Below are 18,003 nucleotides of genomic sequence, written 5' to 3' on the forward strand. Positions count from 1 at the left end.
AAGTCTGTAGATTGGTGAAGGGCTTTAGAAGATGGAGGAGTGAAGATGAAGAAGAAGAGGAGGAGGGCAGCATTTTGGGGGTCTGATGATGATTAGGATTCAGAAGGTCGCCTTCATGGAGAGCCATTGAGAGGAGTGGAGATGTTTAAATATCTCATATCTTTTGGTAACCCAGGATAGAAACCCAGAGGAAGAGACAACCCACAGAGTGCAGTGTGGATAGGAGAACTGGATGAAGATCGAAAGTTTAATTAAGGTGGAGGTTAAAAGGTGAGGTTTTTAAGACCACCCGTGATGTCTGGAGCCGAGATATGGTGGGCAATAAGGAAGCAGAGGAAAAGATGACACTGGAGTTGTCAGAGAATGTTGAGGAGGACATGTGGAATTACAAAAATAAGAAAGGAGACCATCAGAGGTACACGCGAGAGAGAAATCTAAGAAAGTGCAGGACTGTATGGAGATGTGGTGAGGAGACCCAATGGAGATTTGGGCAAACATGTGATGGACTTGAAGAGAAAGTGAGGGAAACCAAAGCAGAGGTGGATGGATGAAGTCAAAGACCACCTTAAGGGAAAGGGAGGAGGCTGACCAGGTACATGGAGCCCCCCAAAAAACACACACACATACAAGTTGTTTCTAACTTTGATTTCTTACTTTTCCAAGGCAGATCCAAGGACTGAGGCTTTGACTTCTCCATCCTTTCAGAGACCCAATATCAACGCAGTTGACTTGATCCAAATGATGGGGGCACTCCTGAGCCAATCAATGCCAAGGAGACCCAAGTTATTCAAAATAACTTCTGTCTTTAATTAGAAAAAACACAAACAGGGACAAACACTTAACACAAAGAACATCAAAAACATCAAAAATCATCAAAAAACACCAAAGATCATCAAAGAACACCAAAAACACCAAAGATCATCAAAGAACACCAAAGAACAAAGTCCCAGTCTCCACTTCTCCACTTCATGTCATCTTCTCACTGATCAGGACCTCCTGCCTCTCTGGAAAAAAAAAAATTGAAAACTTCTTCTTCTTGTTGTCCTTTTTATTGGTCACCTTTTCCTCCTTAATCTCTTCTTATAAGAACATTTTTACATTTCTAGGATAACAGAAATAAGATCAGAGACCATCTGAGTGTCCCAGACGGCTGAGCCAATCTCACGACATGATTCATTGTGACTCGGGCACCTCAATTACAGCTCAGGCCCCCTTACAGCCCAACTGCCATTCAAACCCAACATGGAGGACCCCCACTCCATATATCCCAGTGTGTCTGCTGTCCCTGTCATCCTTCATGGGCAAGGCAAAGACCACCCACTACCATGAACTGCTGCCATCAACCTCCCTAACGTTAGTCCTGAGTATCACTTGGGCAGCAGAGTGGGCGTGTATTATACAAGTATGAGGCCCGAGTGTTACCTTGGCAACAGTGTGGGCGTGTATTATACAAGTGTAAGGCCTGAGCGTTACCTTGACAACAGTGTGGGCGTGTATTTTACAAGTGTAAGGCCTGAGCGTTACCTTGACAACAGTGTAGGCTTGTCTTTTGTAAGCATTAGGCTCAAGTGTTACCTTGGCAACAGTGTGGGTGTGTTTTTTGTGCAGATATTAGACTCAAGTGTTACTTTGGCTTGTGGGTGTGTCCTACATGAGCATTAGGCCTGAGCATTACCTTGACAACAGTGTGGGCGTGTCTTCATACCAGCGTAATGGCATCTGGTACAAAAGGTTTTTCAGCCGCCCAGGTGTTGCCCACCCCTGACTGAGATGAGCGGACAGTGAAGGTGAGGAGCCTCTGGTCAGCCGTGGGTCTGTCATTCTTCAGGAGGTGACACTGAAACAGACAGTGATGACTCTGAAAGTGACGCTCGATCGCATTTGGGTTTCTGTTGACCCCCTTCACATAAAGCAGCACCACCTCGTCCTGATTTTGTGAGGCAGCCAGGAGTAAAAGTGAATGTTGACAGCCGAGATCCACTTCCTTACTTCCTTGTAGTTATTTCTTGATGATGATGACGATGATGACAATGTGATCAAGACAAACCATCAGGCTTAGCAGTGCCAGGTAAAGGACTACACCTGTTCAAACAGAATGGTAGCCCCTGAATACATCTGGATCATCATCATCATCATCTGTATCATTATCATACTTTTTACACTTCTGACTTTGTTCTTTTAGTGTTTTGCGTGTTTTACATTAAATAAAAATGTCGTTTTTTTCAAATATGTAACGCTTTAAGTTTTTTTTTTTGTTTGTTTTAACAAAAACATAACGCCAAGGCGGGTAATCACGAGCCTCGATCCTCTGCTGTTCCTTCTCGTCCCGTGTGTGCCACATGCCTGCCACTACAGTATCTGATCGTAACTTCGAATTCTGAAGATCTGTGCTGTCTACATGTGCCCTCGTGTATCCTCTCGATGTGCCAGGGCAGTGACGAGTGGCACGTCAGGGCTCAGCGCTTCTCCTTCAGGTCTCCAGGGCTCCTGTGGAGTTTGTGTGTTCTCCCCGGGTCTGTTTGGCTTCTCTAATATTTTTCTCTTCAAACTCATTGAGGAAGTCAACCATTCCCATGGGGTGCAGTAACTTTTTCACAGGATTACCGTAAAATGGTATCATGTGATAAAAGTGTTCACATCATAAAGAGAGGATGCAGCAAGGCTCAAAAGTGGCCAAATGGTGTCAGTAGCTGAATGCCCGACGACGCATTGGCACACTTGAGGGTGGCATTTCTGCACAGCTTTGCCTATTAAGGGTCCTCTTTGAAATATGCTGAGGTGGTTTTTATATTTGGGTCTGTGCTGGACACCAGAGAAATAGGCACCATAAATCTCGCTGGGATGCCTGTCTACAGTACTGGGCATCCTGGCACATATCACAGGCCACTTTAGGGTCACCAGTCAGCCATAACATGCCCTCTGTAGGATGTGGCAAGAAACCCACATGTGCCCATGAGAGCTGACCCTGTGAGAGCCACATAGCCAGTGGGTGGGCTGGGATCTCAACAGCAGGGTCTCGAGACACGTCACCAAGGACTGCCATTTAATTATTAAGTAACGAGAAACAGCCGTAAAGCATCAGGAGATGGGTGACAGGTGAATTAATGGGTGACGGGGGGGTTTGGGTGCAATCTGCCATTGTGAGTAGTGGTGGGCAAAGTGGGCTTGGGGTTGACCTTCTATACTCATTCAGGACACCAGCATACACACAGCGCACTGACGGGCACTCCACGGGTGTTTAGACATTGATTGTGAAAGCAGGAATACTTACTGGGGCCCCTCCTTCTCGCTGCCCATGACAATCCTTCGGTACAAAAAGTGCAGCACTCTCGGATCAAATTCACCTTGGAATACGAAACAAAGAAAGAGAAATAAATGAAGAGACACAAAACAGAGCACCAGTGTACCACAAGAGGGCGGCACCTCTGAGTAGATGGCACAGGGCTGACATGGAGGAAGTGAAGAACGAGCCTGGCACAGCAGACAAAAGTGAAACCGACAATTCAACAGAACAAAGGAAGAGCACCGAAGACCCTGACACTCAAAACTCTTAAGAGCCACCAAGGACGTGACCACCACAACCTTCAGCGCCATCCAGTGGTGGGACCCCGTGCTGCTGTAATAACACAATCAGCAGAAAAGGCTGAACAGGAGCAGCCAGTCGTCACACTTCACAAGATGGCGGCCCTAGAGTCAAGTGTAGCCCACCGTCACAGGTGCCATCGGTCCTGTACTGTGATAGGCTGAAGTTATGTGGGTTTTGCCTTTCATATCTCTCTCTCTCTCTATTATATAGCACCTTTCATATCTATTAATTAAATAGCGCCTTTCACTCTATCCATCCATCTATCTTTAGATCACCCCCAGGTCTACTTTAAACTCTTCTCTCTTTTGCTTCCTAAAATGACTAAACGTGTTTGACAGATCAGGATTTGTGTTGTTTGTGTTCATTTGCTCTTTGACATAATGGACATTTTGTTGCTGAATATGTTTTCTTTCCCTTTCTTTTATTTATTTGCCATTATGTGGCACTAAGGTTACCAAAGTTCCCTACCTCTTGTCTTAGTCATAAAACACAAAAGTGCCGGTGATGATCAGTGGCCTCCTAATTATCTGCACTGTCGCTGCTCGTGATGCCCCAGAAGTGCCCAGCATGGCCTTAGACATCTGCCTGAGTGCCATCCGCTCGTCCATCGGTGTTCTGTTCTTTGATTTATGCGACTGAAGCCTTTTACTCAAAGTCAGGGTGCAAATCAATTTTACTAGGAATTCCAACAGAAAGCCACCCATTTAGCTGTCGGCTCCCCCAGGGGGTCTCCAGTGGCCTCCCATCTTTACCTGCCCGCTTACCACCAGTCCACTTTCTTTTTGTTTTTCTCTTCCTCCTCCTCCTCCTCCTCCGTTTTGTCGTTTTCAGATCAACCTCCTCTGTGCCCCCATCTTCTGGGCTCTTCCCCCATGTACCGCTGGATTTAGTTTTTTTTCTTTTTTCTCTTCTTTTTATTCCTCCTTTTTCTCTTTTTTGGCTCTCGCTTTCCTTCACCCTCCTCAGTGCCCTTTTGTTCTTCTGACTGCAACAGAAATAAAATGAACTGCGGCAGACGTTAGAAACGACAAAGGTGTGAAGCTGCGGGCACCGAGCGACTTCTGGAAACTTCTGTGCGTGCAGAGAGACACACGAGGGACGGGGGGGCTCAGAGTCACACTTTATAAAGCAGCCACTCATTGATATTATTAGGGGTGTCAGGAGTTGGGGTGCACACACACACACACACACACACACACACACACACACGCACACACACACACACGCACACACGTGTGCACATGCTGAGGAAATCGTGAGTATGCAGCCACAGCAACACAAGAAACTAAACGCTAACTGAAGTGTAAAGACGACGATTCCCAAAGTGCCCCCCATGATGACGACTAGTAAACAGTTACACACACACACACACACACAGACAGAGTGAGGACACAGGTGGAGGAGGTGACGAGATGACGTGCAGATTGTCCTACTGTGCCAGCTCTCGGTCCGATGATGTCCTGTGGTCCCGCAGCAGTCTGCCGACCCACCGACGCCTCACAGGCAGCGCAGACTCTGGACGAAGGGCGCACGGTGCTGTCTTGGAAGAAAAAACAGAGACGGGCTTTGTAATCAGAAGACCAGGAAAAAAAACGATGTCAAAAAAAAAAGCACAAACGACACAGCGGGACCGTCAGCAGGAAATCGAGAAAAAACAAAAATGTCGCCGACAAATGTCAGGAAGTTCTGCAAACGCTAAATCGGGGGGTTTACCGCATCCACAATCACAGCCTTCAAGATGAGTGTCCTACGGAAGTGACGCCAAGGTCGTGACCCGCATGGCCACGCCCACAACCACCGACTGGCGTCACAGGGACAAAGTCACAGATTGGGCGTAACACAGACGGTGACATGAATGTTGTGAAATGAATTTCAAAATGTTAAACAGAAAGACTGGGGGTCTAAAAATCCTTAATGGTGTTTGAGGAAGGAAAAAAAATAATAAAGAAAAAAGAAAAACTAAAAAAGAATAAATAAAAAATAAATGTGGTGGGCTGGCACCCTGCCCGGGGTTTGTTTCCTGCCTTGTTCCCTGTGCTGATGGGATTGGCTCCAGCAGACCCCCGTGACCCTGTAGTTAGGATATAGTGGGTTGGATATTTGATGGATAAATATAAAAAAATATGAATAAGTAAAAAATAAATAAAATAATAAATAAATAAAACGTTAACAAAGACAAATGAAAGAACAAAAGGTAAAAATATAGAAAAAGAATGAGCTGCAGCGGGTGCCACTCGTTGAGGGACCCTTTGTTAGTCGGCGTCTCCTTCAGGTGTCCCTCAGGAAATGGGGAGCTGCGCCTTTAAGGAGGAGACCCACTGTGGACGGGACGGGTGGGCTGAAGAGGATTTAACCCGGAAAAGGAAATGAGAGTTGGGGGGGAGACATGCAGCAGTGAAGGGAGGAGCAACAGCACCCACAATGCACTAGGGGAGCCACCTGCAGGGGTCACAAGGGGGACCCCTCTCAGATGACAAGCCTTTTTGTAGTTCAACCCGCCCGGGCCAGAAGGATGGGACGTTTATGCTGTTGGCTTCGGCTGCCTGTGCCCTCCGTTGGGCTTCCGCCATTTCACCGTCCTGTTGAACTTAAAGGACAGCAAACCAAAGTACAGAAACGGGTGGAAACGGGTCACCTCTAGTGACAGGCTTAGGGTGAGGGCGAGAGTTACTTTGGGAATGTGTGTCTTTGTCCTTGTTATGTACTCGTTCGTTGTTTTGGGAGTTAAAACGTATAAAATGTCTTGCCTGTTAACTCTTTTCTTTCTTTCTCTCTAATGCTTTGCATTGTATGCTGGTCTTGACGTGTGCTGAGGGGGTCACACTGGGCGAATGTTGGTCACATAGCCCCCCGAGAGACTCTGCTGGTCTTACACTGATGGTGCGGCTGCCCCGGGCTCGGCTGTTCTCCCGGGGTGACAAGCAGAGTCGCCTTCAGATGTGAATTTGGTTGTCCAGACCCGACTTTCTGCTGTGTGTTTCTCACTATCTGCTCATTCAAAGCACTCATCTCTTCAATCTTATGAACACACAGACAACCTGAGTCAATGAAATCTAAAGTGTCGCCCGTCTGAAGGATTTCTGGTCTCGACTGATCAAACACACCCACAGAAAACTAAAACGCTCGTCCACTGGCTCTCCGAGTGCTAGGACCCCCGGGGCTCTCGGCCATCTTTTGTCGTCTCCTTTACCTCCTTGGCCTCGGCACACAGATGCTTAACACATGCGAGACCCTCGGCAGCCCCGTCGACCAGCCCGCCGTCGTCCTGCGCTGTGCCACTCTGCCCGCCCTTCTCCTCCTTCTCCCTGCTGGGTTCCTCCTCCGAGTTACCAGATTTTCTCTTAACATAATAATAATGATGAAAAAATAATATTAATATAAAAACAATAAGAACAAGAATATGAACAATAATGATATCAATAATATGATTTATAATAACAATAAGATAATAATATTAATAACCACAATAATAATAATAATAATATAAATATTAATAAATGTTATTTATATACACTGCATGAAAATACAATGCATGAAACACAAAAGAAAAATTAAAGGAAAAAGGCAAATGCAGATCTTTTAAAAAAGCAAGAAAACGGGGGGTACTCTCGACTGCCAGCCCCCCATTGTTTATTTGAACCTCACACGTTTACGGACATTAAATCTGACATCTCCCACTAGTCTGCCCGAGCCTGTCTGCTGTCCACAACCCTCTGTGACGACTCAGTGGATTCCAGACTGTATGCCAATCCACCTATCCTGGCATCATCTGCAGACTTCACCAGGGGTGAGTCCAGCTAAAGTTAGAAAATGGAACAGACCTGAGAATGGCGATGATGAGACAAAACCTTTTATTCTGGCAGTGCATTAAGAATGGCGGAGACTCTCAGGTTTGTCCCATTTTCTAACTTTAGCTTGCACATATAAGAGATGCCCCTTCGGTCTCAGCTTTCAAAGACTCACAGATTCAGTTTAGGACACCCCGACTAGAGCTGCTGATTTATTGTACAGACAGCACGTCTGCTCTTAGTCATTAGCACTAAAACATCACTAAGTCATATGATAGTTAGAATTGGATACTAACCCTCACCTATTCTGTTTCTCTTCTTGGTACTCAAATGTGGCACTTGGTGCCCACCTGTCAAGTTGTTCTGCCTGCCTAAGGTAAAGTCATCCCTGATGGAGGATCGCAGGAATCAGCGGGCAGAGGGGTCCTTTCAAAGGATTGGCTGGCCCAGCACTGACTGAGTTGTGGATTGGCCAATAGGCACAGTCAGCTTGATGGCCGAGGTCTCCAGGACTCTCTAAACAAATCCAAATCCTATTATGGGATATCATCTCCTGTTGAATTCTGCTCTGTACTTGTATGTGATATTTCTATTGTATTCCTGTATTGTATGGAGGATGACTTGTCTTCTGTCCTGTCTATTGTGTTGTATTGAGGGGGTCTCTCTCTCTCTCTCTCTCTCTCTCTCTCTCTTGACCCGCCTTTCCTGAGGTGTCTTCCATTTTTTCCTTCTCCTATTACAGAGTCAAGGCCTTGTCAACATGCAGGGTCTGTGAAAGGCCATCGTGGCCCTCCTTGTGTGATTTTAGACTTCACAAAACTAAATGGCATCGCACTGCATTGCATGAGACGAGAGTCGGATTAAAAATCACCAAAGGATATCAAACTTGTTTCTAAATTCTGTGATGACAACTTGTTGTGAAAATGGGGATCTCTCTCTGGGGCTCACCCTGCCCTGGCCATGTTGGGCATTGCCCGCAGAGATGGATGGCACGGAGACCACCTGATGATAACAGGACAGGCTGGGGCCATCGGGGTGCTACCTCGACTAAGTCAGGACGTATCGAATGACACACGGAGGTCCAGGCCATCTGCACTCGGTGGAAATAAATGACATGCCACCAGTCAGAGAGGCACTAAACCCGCCATCACGTCCTTGCGTCTCCTGTCCAAGTCCTCATTCGGGTCTCGTCACATCCCACTGACCTAACAGATCCACGTGAAATCTACAAAATCTCCATTTTTTCAAACCAGCAACCTTATGGTGTAGTGGTAACTCTTGAACGCGCGGAGATGTTTACCGTCAGCCCCCCGGGGGTCTTGTGTGTTTGTGTCCTCCATTAATGACAAGAGACTACATTACGATGATGGCACAATAGACATTATGGGATTCAAGAAGGGAAGGCAAGACACACACACAGCACATGCCATCAATGGAAAAAACAAACTAAAAAGCCCACATGAGCCTCTGATGTGCCCACCTGTGTGCCCGCTGGCATTGTCTGCTCTGCAGCTCTCCCGAAAATGAGAAAGTGGCAAGATGTCAGCAGCTCCAAATGCGGTGGTCCTGCAAAGAAACAACTGGGGGTGAGTGTGCAGAGTTCATTCATTAAAGTGTTTGCTGCAAAACAATAAAAAACAAACAAACAAACAAACAAACAAACCATTAACACGACATTCGGAGACAACAAACCAACCAACCAACCGGAGCGGCAGCTTAACACTAGAATTACCAGAGCCTACGAAAAAACTTGTGGGTTCGTCCCACCTTGAATCGCTTCTTAAAACCGTTCTCACCTCTCCGCCAGCGTCTTTTGTCATCTAAATGTGCTGATAAAAGAAAAGCTGCAAGTAGCCGGCTATTCCATCCCCCCACCGACTTAGAACGGGCACAGACTTCTCCCAGCTCAGGCTTTGATGGATAATCTGGGAGTGAAGTGGAGTTTTAGAGTGGAAATAATAGATCATTATTTGGAATACTGCATTTCACGTGTGTTCCGTTTCTACAGTAATCCATGTAAACACATTTTTAAAACAGAAACGTTTTTCATATTGTAGTAGTAAATGACAAAATGTAGGCATAAACTATATAATGTATGAAGCCTGAAGTCCAAATATCAAACACTTTCACAAAAGGTACAAATATAACAGAACAAGTATGTTTTTATTCAAAAATATAACTGCAGAAAAAAGCCGCCTTAGCAGGCCACACTGACACATACGTACTAGAACTGGCACGGTAGTGTAATGGTATCAGCTGCTGACTAGTAACCACAAGGTCATGAGTTCGATCTCACGATTCAGCTTTGAGAAGTAAACTGCTCTTATTCTTACTATTTTAGAATAAAAACATACATTTGATTTCAATGTGTAACAGCCAGTGTAATTTATGATACTTGTAAAGGTTAGTTTTGTTTTTTATTATTTACTTTTCATTCTCTTAGTCGTGTTCAGGATCCTAAATCTGAGAATGCTGTTTTCACATAAAGACGCGCTGTAGCTCTGCAGCGTACTTGTGACTGCATTCTCGTACCAATGCTTGCGAACTGAAGTGCCTGCGTGCGCTTTTTGTGGCATTACACGTCTATTTTTTTTTAAACGCCCGTGTCGCTCAAACACAGGAACGTATGTTGGTGTACAAGAATAAAAAACAAGTGCACTTTTATTGTAGACTATAAGTGAAGAAAAAATAAAGCAAGTTACAGTAGGCGGTTGATACGACAGCTTGCGTGGTGCAATGCTAAGAACTGCTGATTTCCGATCCGTGCTGTATAAAATCATCACATTCAAATATTAACGATTCACACACACCCTTCCTACATTCACGACATGTCTACTTGTTGCAGTGTACACATCTCTCTGGGCTATGGTTCCTATTACACTTAATAAGCAATTGTCATTGTACTTTCTTCCCTATATAAATAACATTCGAGTATAGCGCGTCTCCAAATAAATCACATTTGAGTTATAGCGCGTCTTTATGTGAAAACAGCTGTCAGATTGGAATCGTGAATGCGACTGAGAGAATGGAACTGAATTAAAAAATAAAAGCTTACCTTTACAATTATCAAGCATTTACACTGGCTCTTACAGACTGACTGAAATCAAATGTATGTTTTTATTCTAAAATAGTTCAGCACATGCGATATTATTTGAAAACAAACAGCGTCAGATCGGGCGCATGTTCAAATCTGATCTGACGCTGTTCGTTTTCTGATAATATTGCATGTACTGTGCGATGATGTTTTTACATATATTGTCTCTTTCATTCATCTTGCGGTTTGTAATCAGTGACCGCGTGTTTTTTCCCCGATCTTGCCAGTCCTCACATGTTGCTGTATGGTGCTGTTTCTTTTGTACTCCAGGACATGCAGAGGACAGAATAGTACAGAGCAGTAAGTTCAGCGCTATATGCAATCAGACAGACAGACAGACAGAGAAGACACCAGATATATAAATAAACAGGAAGGCACTGTATAATAGATATATAAAAAACAGCTAAGGGGATAGATATATAGATAGGTAGGAAGGAAAGGCACTATATGATAGGCAGACAGGGAAGCTCCAATATAATAATAAAATGACTGTTATTACTAAATAGACAGACAGACACGGAGTTCAGGCAGGCAGAACGGCGAAGGTTCAAAAGAAATCAATTTTTTCTCCAGCAGGGACTCGAACTCGGATCTCTTGAAGTCCAACAAGTCTGCTGCGCTCTAAGTGACGAAGTCTTAGCAGTACGCCATGGAAGCTGCTGTAAAGTCTTGAACCTTTTATAAAAGTGTTTATGTTCTCTTTGGCTGTCAGGCTTCACACATTTTACAGTTTATGCCTACATTCTGTAACATTCATTACTAAAATATGACTGAGTTTCAGTCTTAACGTTGTGTTGGCACAGATCGCTGTAGAAACGGAGCGCACATGAAAGTCGTGTGTTCCAAATAATAAATCTGTTATTTCCACTCTAAAACTCCACTTCACTCCCAGATAATCGAGGGATGAGCTCGGAGACGTCGGTGAGGGGCTGGAATTGCCAACTGCTTGCAGTTTGTTTTTATCGGCACACTTACAGGACAAAGGAGGCTGGCGGAGAGGTGACAACGGTTTTAAGAAGTGATCTAAGGTGGGACGGAGTGTTAATGTGGATGAGAAGTCAGTCCTTCAGAACGCTGCGGTGGTCCGTCACCTCCTGACTCCGCGGCCCACAGGTGATGTGCCCCTCAACTCATCCGGGTGTCTGCTTATGCAAGATGGCCAACTTTTTGGGGGTCTCGTCTATTTTTGCTCAGTTTTGGACAACATGCAGTGCAGGAAGTTACACCTTTATGGTCAGAATCAGAAATCCGACTCCCTTTTATCTGCCAGAATGTCACGTACAGGAATTTGACTTGGTAGGTTTGGGGACGAGAAGACGACGTCACAGGCAGAGAACAGAAGAGAAACTTCATACAAGGAGGACGAATTGGACAAAGGAGGGGACGGTGTGCGAGTCAAAGTGCCAGTGTGCCAGTGTGCCAGTGTGTGTAGAGGTGTGTGCAGACACACACACACACACACAATTTATCCTAAACTGTATGGTAGGCCGATGGGGGGCTGCTAGCACTGGGGTGACAAGGTGACACCGTTTGTGCTGCAGTTTAATGGCCAAGAATTCTTGTGACCACCAACTGCCAGAACTTTGTCACTTTTAACGCGTTTGTCTTGTTACCTTAATAATTTAGGGTGCTCTTAGTGGAAATGAAATTGAAACACACACACACACACTTACTGGCTGGAGGACTTCACTCCACTAATGGACGTCATCAGAAGGACCTGAGGCTGTGCAGGCCATGTCAGTGGACCCCAGGGGTCCAACGGGGTGGGGCACAAGGGGTCAAAGTTGCTGCTTGTCACCAAACGGAGGTGGCCTTGACACATGGAGTGTCATCTTATGCTGCGTCGAGGTTACTAGTCCACACATGGCCACCTTTTGGTCCTCACCCATGACAGCCCTTCTCCCAGGACTTTAAAAGTGACACCTGTGACCGGTGACCACACGTGTGGCGTTGTAGAGAGTGGTGGACGGTGAATAAGACAGCAGCTCATGATTTATAACACACACGTCATGGGTGGTCCGTGTCTACAAAGATCGTTAGAACAGAAACGCTTGTCATGTTTCAGTGATAAGTGACAAGATGTGGACGTGAAGTGCGTAACGTGAGAAGACTGAAGTCCAAAGATCAAACACACAACACAACAAGAGCGCCTTTATATAAGAATATAACCGAAGAAAACAAAACCCTGTCAGTGTCCTCCGCTGTCACGAGTGCTGTGGTGGCGCAGCAGTGCGGACTCGTAATCAGAAGGTCGCGGGTTCGAGTGCCACACAATAAACAAGAAGCTGCTCTTATTGTTATTATCCATCAATTCTCCAACCCGCTACATCCTAACTACAGGGTCACGGGGGTCAGCTGGTGCCAATCCCAGCCAACACTGGGCACCGGGCACAGCGCCAGCCCATCACAGTTATTGTTATCCAATAAAAACATCTATTTCATGCCAGTCTGTACCCGCCGGTGTAAATGTGTGCCACTTTGTTTATTTTTTATTCAGTTTTATTCTCAGTGACATTCAGGCCCCCCCCCCGATCTGACCTGCTGTGTCAGCTGTGACAGAGGGGACCTCAGAAGAGGACGAGGGTTCAACATCAGAGAACGAGAACAGAAGATGTCACCACAAGAATCATCCCCTCACATAAGACCAATGCAGCTGTGCCCAGTGTAAAGGACAAAGGTGGCACCGTTTGGATACAGCGAGAGGTTGGGCGTCGTCCTGCCAGTCAGTCTGCCCCTCACCTGTCCACCAACAAAACAGGACGGCCTACAAAGCTCGCCAACGTATGACGTGCCGGTCTTTACATTCACGTGTCACTTTTATTAATGTCACTTATCGTCATTCATTTCCGTCTCTACCTTCAGTGTAAAGTCACAAGTAGCCTGCAGAGCTCCCTGTGTTGGATCGACGCGGGCAGTGCCAGACTGACACAGGACACGTGTACTTAAGTGACTTTGGCCTCAGGTGGAAGCTCCTGTCACGCCCTATGCCACAGTAAAAGATCCCAGTCGCCCCGCGAGAGAAGGACGTTCTGAGAGTCACAAACTGGACAAAGGCAGAGCCACCTGCAGATGAAGTCACTCGAGTACATGTGTCCTGTGTCAGCCTGGCACTGCCCGCGTCGATCCAACACAGGGAGCTCTGCAGGCTACTTGTGACTTTACACTGAATGTAGAGACGGAAATGAATGACGATAAGTGACATTAATAAAAGTGACACGTGAATGTAAAGACCGGCACGTCATACGTTGGCGAGATCTGTAAGCCGTCCCGTTTCGTTGGTGGACAGGTGTGGGGCAGACTGACTGGCAGGACGACGCCGACCTCTCGCTGTATCCAAACGGTGCCACCTTTCTCCTTTACGCTGGGCACAGCTGTGCTGTTCTTACATTTCTTGTGCGGTGGGCTTCTCTTCTCTTTCTCCAGCCCAAGGTCCCCTCAGTCACAGCTCATCTTTATGTGACACAGCAGCGAGTCTGAACGTCACTCAATCAGTAAACACAGCGCCAGCCTTCACGAGTTCATTACATCGACACGTACGGCGGCGAGAGACGCAAATCAAACGGGTGTTTTATTGTCTAACAGGAATGATAAGAGCAGCAGGAGTCGAACCCGTGACCTTCCGATGACCAGTTCTTACCACCCAGAGGGCCTCGATGACATCACGCCGTAACCCGATTTCTATTTTGGACTAATAGTTCTGTTCTATTCGCACTTTCTGTGAAAGTCTTTATTTGATATTCGCACTTCCTGTCCACGTAAAACATGAACGCCGTTTCTGTTCTAACGCCGCGTTCACGCAGATCATCTCCTTCGTATTCTTCACCCTACGACTCTCTACACGACCACACGCAGGTCAGCAGACTTGAGCCCAGAGAGCCTTCTGTGTCGGTGGGCCGCCTGCTGCTTGTGCTGATCTGCACATTTACAAGACAAAACACGCCGACCGAGAGGTGCCAACGAGTTTAAGGAGGGCCGCGTTTGTTCTGTAAATCTGCTGCTAATCAGGACGTTCCTCTACACCCCAATCAGCCTAACAAGGTCCAATTTAAATGGCACACACGCTTCAGCTCCATTGTTTCACATTCATTTCTAAGGGTGCCAACAATGGTGCCAACGTGTCTTTGTTAAAAATACTGACTCCCTGATGAGGGCTTTGTTCTTCTTTCAATTAATTTGTTTCAATCAAAAGTCCGGCGTTTCTCGCTCTTTCGCTGTCAGGCGACGCGTCTTCAGCACTCCGGGAATTCATTTTTTATTTCTAACCCTTTGTGCTCATTTTTACAAGGGGTGCCAACCGTAATGGGGGGCTCTCTGTTTATAGATATGATTTGTTTTAAAAGTACGGCCCAGTCAGTCAGTCCACTAAAGACACCAACGGCAGTTCAAAGGACAAATGAGTGACAACTTACTGTCCGCTGCCAGTCGGCTTCTTCAGGCTTCACCCCACAGCTGGCAGTGATGGCCGTCCTGCAAGAAATCAAATCAATCAATCAATCAATAAAATCAAATTAATCAATCAAATCAAAGTGACTGCAGTTGGACTTTTCCAGAAGCCACCAACAGTCGCAGTTAAATGACGGAGGCTGAAATGCCAGCCGCTGCTCAAAGTGATGAAGAGTCTGCAGACCAAAAGCCCCCCCAGCACAGGACATGAGAAGCCCCCAAAACGCGTACATCCGCTTGGCACAAAGACGCAGTTCACGCGGACACAGACGTCACCCCACGGACAATCACAGAGGACCTTACAGGGTCACCAGTCCCACCTCACGCATGGAGCAGAAGACACAGCGTGGCGGACGTCGTCATCACGAAGAGGAGCAGCGAGTGGCAAGAAGATGGCGACCCCTCACTGGCCGAGCTGAGGAGAAAAACAAGTGACAGTGACGTGTGAGGACAGAGAGAATAATCTGAAGGGACACAGCCAAGCAGTGGCACCCATCAATCAACTGGACTGGCACCGAGCTGCCCTCAAAGACCAACACTGGAAGAGAAGGACAAGGAAACGAAGGAAAGAAAGAAACGCAACGCTGGACACCCAAGGACGAGAAGCGAGGATCGCCAGTCCTGCCCACGTCACTCTTCTACGTCGAGGGTCCCCTGAAGTCCTGCTGCCCACCACACTGCCTGGTCACTGCTTGTCTGTGTGAAGAAAAACTTCTAACATTGGTGTGAAATTGACCCCCAATGGTGCCCCCCCACCTTCATCATTTGAGACACTTCAGTCAGGACTCCTCTTCATCACTCACCCCTTGTGTAATCAGCCCAGTCGCTCTCTCTGGACCTTCTCTTGTGCTGCTGTGACTTTATGGAGACCCCGGCTGAGGCCTCACCACCTGAGCAGACCCTCCTGGGACACGTCAAGGCGCTATATAACCTGACACGCTGTGAGCCTTCTTCATGGCTTGTCTGCCAGGCACTGCGACTGCTAATCCTTCTCATAAGGTGGTCTCTCGATCTTCAGACCCCCATTGTGTATTCACTCCTCCCATTTTCCATTTCCTGACATTAAAATTCACAAATCTGCCCATGCCCGTCTGCTGACCAAGTCCATCTGTGATGACGTAACAGATCTTAAATTCTCTGCCAACACACCAATCTTGACATCATCTGCCAACTTCACCAGCTTGTATCTTCTATCCATCATCATGGGGGTCTGCTGGAGCCAATCCCAGCCAACAATACAATACTATTTATTTATGTATAGCCCAAAATCACTCAAGAAGTGCCGCAGTGGGCATTAATAGGCGGTGCCACCCCAGCCTCGACTCTCTAAGACGACAAGAAAAAACTGACAAAAAAAAAAAATGGAAGAAACCTCAGGAAAGGCTGTTCAAAGAGAGACCCCCTTACCAGGTAGGCTGGGCGTGCAGTGGGGGGTCAAAAAGACAAAGGGGGTCAATACAACAAAATACGCAGAACAGAAGACAAGTCACCCTCTAAACGGCATAACAATAAACGTGTAAGAAGTACGTAGCACAATTTAACAGTAGATGATATCCCATAATATGATTTGGGTTTGTTTAGAGTCCTGAGGCCTCGTGTATAACGGCGTGCGTAGAACTCGCACTAAAACACGACGCAAGTACAAACGGTGAAATGTGCGTACGCACAGAAAAATCCAGACGCCGGAATCTGTGCAATCGCCAACTTCCGCTCCATGAATCCCGATCAGCGTGAAAAGTAACCGTCGTGCACGCGCCTGCTGTCCCGCCCCTAACTCCTCCCAGAATTACACCTCTATGAATATGCAAATCAATACAAATCGCCCTTAAGCTCAGCCTTCTGTGAAAACACAACGGAAAAAAACACGGAGGGGAAAAATGGAAGAATTTCAGCGAATACCAAGTGGAGGCAAAAGGAAAAACCAGACAATGTGTTCAAATAACGAGAAAGGAAGTTGATCGAGCGACACAGCGTGTCGGAGAAACTTGAAGGCTCACGTTCACAAAATCACACAGTGCTGGAAATAAGAAAAGTCACGTATCAAAGTCGGCGTCTGAGTGTCACATGACAGCTTATTAGGGTACAGAGAAGAAAAAATAGGGACGCAGCGGGAAGAAAGCAGGAAAAGTCAACTTCAATCTCGACATTTAATCACGGAGTTTATTTGTCATTAAAGTAGAACATCATAAACGTCATCTTAAAATCGTTTAATTTACCAGTTTCTCAGATCCCATCGTCATTAAAGTCGCACGTTTAATGCTTTGTTTCGTATTTGATCTTCTGTGTGTGTGTGAATCGCTACGTGCTTCTTAAAGCGGCTCTCTAACTTTGACAGGACGCAGAGTCCGTGACATCCGTGACATTCCAGCTCTCCGAGTAACTCAAATACTGAGATGTCTACGTGACGTCATCGTCGTGATGACAGGAGTTAAAGCACCTTATTAAACAGGGGAACACGGTGACGCAGTGATTGTGTGCGACCTTCGATGAAATTATTTACTGCAGCAGTACTCGGGTGGCACTGGGCAGAGACAGAATCGGTGGCCCCTTCGCCCGCCATTGTCAGTCAGGGGGCTTATGCAGGGCGGGTGGCCACTCCATTGAGGACACTGCATGGTCGTCTCGTGCTCTTGACACGAGCGTCTTTATGTTTATATTCAACTAGCAGAATACTTCGCAGCGGAGAAGTAGTGTGTTAAAGAAGTTATGAAAAAGAAAAGCAAACATTTTAAAAATAACGTAAGATGATTGTTAATGTAATTGTTTTGTCATTGATATGAGTGTTGTTGTCATATATATATATATATACACACACACACACAGACACATATATAAACATATATATAAATATATATATATACACATCTATACACATATATATACAGTTATATATATATACATATACACACACACACATATATATATACATACTGTATATACAACATATACAAATCTACATATATATATCTACATATATATATATATTAGGGGTGGGACTCGATTAAAAAAATTAATCCAATTAATTAGAGGCTGTGTAAGAATTAATCTTGATTAATCGTATGTAATCAAGACACGTAAATTTGCCCCAAATG

The 18,003-nt window shown here is 46.0% G+C and overlaps 1 long non-coding RNA gene across 3 annotated transcripts; it reads right to left on the bottom strand.

The window, feature by feature from the left end:
• Nucleotides 1–879: 879 nt before the first annotated feature.
• LOC120538641 lies at nucleotides 880–15,442 on the bottom strand. Of its 3 annotated transcripts, XR_005635485.1 has the most exons (9): nucleotides 15,232–15,438; nucleotides 14,878–14,935; nucleotides 8,855–8,940; nucleotides 6,777–6,926; nucleotides 5,020–5,126; nucleotides 4,351–4,571; nucleotides 3,272–3,344; nucleotides 1,676–1,837; nucleotides 880–1,004 (listed from the first exon to the last, which is right to left on the bottom strand). It is a non-coding gene; the product is annotated as an uncharacterized LOC120538641 (long non-coding RNA). The 3 variants fall into 3 exon arrangements; XR_005635484.1 differs by having other exon boundaries at nucleotides 3,272–4,571; nucleotides 15,232–15,442; XR_005635486.1 differs by lacking the exon at nucleotides 1,676–1,837.
• Between the last annotated feature and the right edge of the window lie 2,561 nt (nucleotides 15,443–18,003).

The sequence above is a fragment of the Polypterus senegalus genome, chromosome 11, assembly GCF_016835505.1.
Source record: "Polypterus senegalus isolate Bchr_013 chromosome 11, ASM1683550v1, whole genome shotgun sequence".
In the NCBI taxonomy this organism is placed as follows: Eukaryota; Metazoa; Chordata; class Cladistia; order Polypteriformes; family Polypteridae; genus Polypterus; species Polypterus senegalus.